We start from the raw sequence: 6,320 nt of genomic DNA, 5'->3' as shown, positions 1-6,320 counted from the left end.
GTGTAAATGTTGGGAAAATGACTCTGGGTGGGTTAGTCTTCGGAGGGCCAGTGTGGACAAGTTGGGCCGAAGGGTCTGTTCCCACACTGTAGGGAATCTAATCTCCACACTTTAGGCCGAGGTGAGGAGGCATTTCTTCCATAAACATTGCCCAAAAGCCCAGACACTGACGGTAAAAATGTGGATGGGAAATGGCTGAGTTTGCTGTTGGACCAGGAACTGGTGTAAATCTCAGGCTCTGACCTTCAACAGATGGTGATACAAATTCTCAAAGGGAGAGGCAGAGGTGAACGCAGAGTTTTAATTAGTCCCAGAAAGCCCCTTGTTTTGTGTTTCCTTCAAACCAGTGCTTTCAGCTCAGTAATTACAGCTCACAACACTTTACAAAGGACAGCTACCTCCAGGAGCAAGTGGAGTGAATGAGCAAACAAATGTGAAAAGAGATAGAGAGATCAGAAAGAGAGGAATACACAAACTTAGAGTTATTGAGGTAGAGAGACAGAAACAGAGAGAGAGAGAGAGAGAGAGAGAAATAAGAGACAAGAGAGTAACAAGGAGCAAGAGAGACAGAGACAGCAATAGAGGTAAATTGACAGAGACAGAGGGAAATAAAGACAGAGAGATAAGAGAGATGAGAGAGCAAAGCAGACAAATAGAAGAGAAGAAAGAGATATGGGGAAAAGAAAAAAGGATAGTGAGTGATTGGGAGTTATGGAGAATGAGAGATAGAGAGAAATAAACATAAGGGAGAAAGCACGAGAGGGAGACAGTACAGTAAGTAGGGAGTGCAGAGTGAAGAAAAGCTTGTATTTCTACACCATCTTTCATAGACTCAGGAAAACAGGATGTACCTGACAGCAATGAAGCTCTTTCTGAGGAGGAGACATGCAGCAAGGAGAAACCCCATCAACAAATTTATACAAATCAAGCTCCCACAAACAACAGTGAGGATATATCAAAACTTCTCGGTGCTGGGGGGAATAAAATGCATCCAAAGAGGGAAGGAATACCTTCAATTAAATCTTTTATTAGAAAATCAGGACCTCAAGTGGTGTGGCACACCCTCAGCACTGAACCTCTGACAATGCGGCACTCCCTCAGCACTGACCCTTTGTCAGTGCGGCATTCCCTCAGTGCTGACCCTCTGACAGTACGGCATGTCCTCAGTACCAACCCTCTGACAGTGCAGCACTCCCTCAGTACTAATTCTCTGACAGTGCAGCACTCCCTTAATACTGACCCTCTGACAATGAGGCACCTCCTCAGTACTGATCCTCTGACAGTGCGGCACTCCGTCAGTACTGACCGTCCGACAGTACAGCACTCCTTCAGTAGTGACCCTGTGACAGTACAGCACTCCCTCAGTACTAATTCTCTGACAGTGCAGCACACTCTCAGTCCTGATGAAGGGTTATGCCCAAAATGTCGCATGCCTTGCTCCTCAGATGCTGCCTGACCTGCTGTGCTTTTTCCAGTTCCACCCTTTATCGAATCTGACTTCTGCAGTCCTCACTATCTCTCAGTACTGGCTATCTGACGGTTCTGAATCCTTCTTGTTTCAATGAAATTGCCCATTAATTTTGTGACCTCCTCAGCATGTCAGTCCAGTTGCTTCAGCTGCTCATTACAGAAGAAGCCTCTCATCCCAGGGACAATCTCATGAAACTTAGTTGGAGCTCTCCTCCTTAAGTATGGAGACCAAAACTGCATACTGTATTATGGCTGTGATCTCACCAAAGTCCTGTACACTTGTAGTAAGGTTTACTCCTGTACTCTAACCCCTTTGAAACAGAGACCAATGTGCCATTAGCCAACCTAATCCCTTGCTACACCTATTTGTTAACTTTCTGTGTTCCTTGTATGAGCAAAACTCGGCTTCACAATCATGAGCATTTACAATAAAAGCAACGTGCTAAGGAAGGTGGGAATCTGGAATGAGAACAAGAGAAAATGTTAAGAAGTTCTGTGGTTTAGCAGGATCTGTGGAGGGAGAATTAGAGTGAATGTTTTGAGTCCAGTCTGATTGTCCCTCTGAAGGTGGATCAGACAGCATTTGAGGGGGAATCGGTTTAGCGCAGTTGGCTGGATAGTTGGTTTGCAGAGCGGTATGAATTCTCATCACCGGTTTGAGGTTACCATGAAGGATTTTCCTTCTCAACCTCTTCCCTCGCCTGAGATCCAGTGGCCTTTGGGTTAAATCACCACCAGTTGCTTCAGTCTAATGAGGGAGCAGCCCCAATGGTCTGCTAAGATTATGGCGACACAACAATACTGGACTTGAAATATCAATACTTGCAGTTTTCAGATCTTTCAAAATGTATTTTATTATTCTTTTCTTATAACCAGAGAGAATAATTTCACATTTCCCTATATTATATCCATCTACCATCTTGTGCCCATGTTTATAACTTGTCTGTCTGCATTCACAGCCTCTCTGCTCTTCCCCACAGTTTACCTTTCAACTTAGTGTTGTCTCATCAGTTAACTTAGATAATTACTCACTATCTCTTCATCCAATAATAACAATTGTAAATAGTTAAGGCCCCAGCCCTGATCTGTGTGGCTCTAAGTGAATCTTGATTGCAAAGGTGAAAATGCTCTATTTATGCCCCGGACTGCTTCATTCTGTTAACCAATTTTCAGTCCACACTGATACATTAGCCTGAATTCCATGAGCCCTTGTTTAAAAGCAAAACTCCCCCTGTTGCTGCAAAGTCTAAATAAAAACAGAAAACGCGGGAGTGGGACTGGCAAGATATGTCGTGAGAGAAACAGAGTTAATATTTCAAATCGAGTCTGTTCAGGGACAAACAGTGAACTCTCTCCCCCAAAACCTTGTTGCACCCGGGACTTAATGGTAGTTTCAGTGACTGAGTTGGATTCTTATCAAACAATTCTACTATCGGTTAGAAAACCAAGATGATTGGTCAAGGTCTGATGAAGTTAAGGAAGAGGAAGCTGAGAGGAGATTGATGTTTTCAAAATAGTAACGGTTCTGGACAGAGCAGATAAGAAGGAACTGATTCCATTAATGCAAGACTCCAGAACCAAAGGATGAGTTAAGATGACCAGCGAAAGAATTAAGGTGACATGAGGATAAATGGTTACAACCGATTGGTTATAATCTGGAGTGGGCTAACCACAGCTGGGGTATTGTGTAGAGTTGTGTGTGCCACATTATAGGAAAGATATGAATGGACTGGAGGGAATGAGGAAGCAATGAAAAGGCATGATTTCAAGTCTGAGAAACATCAGTCATGAGGGATAGATTGAAGACGTTGGGACTGTTCTCCTTGGAGAGAAAGAGGCTGAGGGCAGGTCTGATTGAGGTCTTCAAAATCACGAGTGGGCTGGACAGTGTCGTTAGGGAGAAGTTTTTCCCACTTGTAAAAGATTAAAGAATGGGAGGGCTTGGATTTAAAGTGATGATCAAATGAAACAATGACAATGTGAGAAAAACATTTTTTTTTGCATAGCGAGTATTTAAGCTATGGAATACATTGCCTGGAAATGTGGTGAAGGTGTGTTCAAATGAAGGGCATTGGGTGAATTCATGAGGCCGATGAATGATTAGTTAGATAGAAATGGTTGGCAGGGATACGGGGAAAGGGCAGGAAATTAGCACCAGGAGCTAGAACCAGTAGAGTCATGAGGGGCTGAATGGTGTCCTACAAACCTGTGATTGTGTGTGGTGGAGGAAGCATCAGTACTCTTTTCAAAAGAGAATTGGATCATAATATGAAATGAAAAGCAAAACTGTGATTCTGCAGGGGAATGACTCACAGTAATACAGAGCAAGAGCCAGGCTACCATCCTGAAAACTTGGCATCATACTTTACTCTGACAGACACAGTTATCGAATCGTAGAGGTATGCAGCACAGAAACAGATCCTTCGGTCCAACTCGTCCATGCCAACCAGATATCCTACATCAATCTAGTCCCATTTGCCAGCACTTGGCCCATATCCCTCTAAATGCTTCCTGTTCATATCCCCATCCAGATGCCTTTTAAATGGTGCAATCGTACCAGCCTCCACCACTTCCTCTGGCAGCTCATTCCATACACGCATCACCCTCTGCATGAAAAAGTTGCCTCTCAGGTTCCTTTTAAATCTTTTCCCTCTCACCCTAAACCTATGCCCTTGAGTTTTTTGACTCCCCCAACCCTGGGAAAAGACCTCGCCCATTTACCCTATCCATGCTCCTCATGATTTTATAAATCTCTATAAAGTCACGCCCCAGCCTCTAACGCTCCAAGGAAAACAACACCAGCCTATTCAGCCTCTCCCTGTAGCTCAAACCCTCCAACCCTGGCAGCATCAATGAAAATCTTTTCTGAACCCTTTCAAGTTTCACAACATCCTTCAGGTAGCAGGCAGACCATAATTGAACAGAGTACAGGTCGTTCTGCTATAACGCACGTTTCAATAATGCTAATCTGCAATTGACAAGTTGGGGACATTGTTTTTAAAATGCAAATGTTTAGATTGTGTCTTGGCTGTAATGCGATTACAGCGCAAACACTTTAAGTGCTGTTTCTAAAGTGCAGTTTTTCTACAACATGGGTTTGCACAAGAATGCAACCATCGCTTTATAGGAGAATGTATCCCAGATTTAAATTCAATAAGAATCGGGAATGAAAAGTTACTCTGGCGGAGACCATGTAACCACTATTGATTATCCAAAAAAGGACATCTAGTGCAGGAAATCCTTCAGGGAAGGAAGTCTAGCACCTGGTCTGGTTTAAATATGACTCCAGACTCACATCAATGTAGTTGCCTGTTAACTGCCCTCCAGACAATTAGGGATGGGCAGCAAATACTGACGCCTACTTCTCTTGAAAGAATTTGTACAAAGTTGCACGCAGAGTGAACTGGAGCAGACACGATGGGCTGAGTGGCTTCCTTCTGGAAGGTGTAACCATTCGGCAATTTCCTGCGGATATGGCCTCGATATTCTTCCCTCTCCAGATCACTATCTGAGAATCTCCTAGCTATTTTCCAAAGGGCTCCAAGTAAGAGGGGACACATCCTTCAGGAGGATGTGGAGGTGGACAATCCGGCCATTCCAGGAATGTTGTCCCCAGCAGTTGGATTATCTCACTTCTGGCTTCCACTCTGGGGGTCAATCACTGTCACAGAGCGTAAAAACAGCAATAGAGAAGTCTTAAAAGTTTGTGAGAAGATTTGTAGCTCGGGTGCTTGTTGTTGTGGTTCTGTTCGCCAAGCTGGGAATTTGTGTTGCAGACGTTTCGTCCCTTTCTAGGTGACATCCTCAGTGCTTGGGAGCCTCCTGTGAAGCACTTCTGTGATGTTTCCTCCGACAATTATACTGATTTGCCTCTGCCGCTTCTGGTTGTCAGTTCCAGCTGTCTGCTGCAATGGCCGTATATTGGGTCCAGGTCGATGTGTTTGTTAAACACATCAACCTGGACCCAATATACCGGCCATTGCAGCGGACAGCTGGAACTGACAACAGGAAGCGGCAGATACAAATCACTATAAAGGTCGGAGGAAAGATCACAGAAGCGCTACACAGGAGGCTCTCAAGCACTGAGGATGTCACCTGGACAGGGGACGAAACGTCTGCAACACAGAATCCCAGCTCGGCGAACAGAACCACAACAACGAGCACCCGAGCTACAAATCTTCTCACAAACTTTGAGCACCTCTTCTCCATCCTGTCTCAGACTTTGCGTCTCATGCTGTTCCTCCTTCAATCTCTCTGTCTCTCACAGCAGCCCCTTCTTTTTCCACCAACCCCAAAACCCCATCCAACAGTCCCCCGTCTCTGGCTGTCCAACTCCTCCCTTGTCTCCCAATCTCCCCCTTCCCATGTAGACCAACAGCTCCTAGGCTGAAGGACATGGTGCAGAGACTAACACACCTTTTGACTGACTGCTGTCATGCACAGAAAGATCCCGCTCTGCAACCATTCCCCAGCCACACACGCTGTCCTTCTCCCTCCACATGTGTCCTTCTTCCTCTCCCTGTTTCTCACTGCCCACCTCTCTCTCTCCTCAGTTTCTCCATCCCGACTCTCTCCATGTCTCTCTTTCTCTTTTTGTGACCCTCCCCTTCTCTTTTCCTTCATTTCAGACTCAATGACAAAAGTACTTTTATGTCCCTTACACTAAACCCCTCCCCACAGTCGGGGTAACATTCGGGAGAGACCAGGAAAAGGTTGATCCCCCGCATTAACAGTACAGCATCCAGCGACACAGAGACAAACTCTTCCCATGTCCCTTCCCCAGTCACTGAGACAGGGCTCTAGGGAGACAGAGGGAGAGAAACTACAAGAGAGAAAGAGAGATGGGTAGA

The sequence above is a fragment of the Chiloscyllium plagiosum genome, chromosome 37, assembly GCF_004010195.1.
Source record: "Chiloscyllium plagiosum isolate BGI_BamShark_2017 chromosome 37, ASM401019v2, whole genome shotgun sequence".
Lineage (NCBI taxonomy): Eukaryota > Metazoa > Chordata > Chondrichthyes > Orectolobiformes > Hemiscylliidae > Chiloscyllium > Chiloscyllium plagiosum.
The sequence above is the reverse complement of the archived record's forward strand: the minus strand, read 5'-3'. Positions refer to the sequence as shown.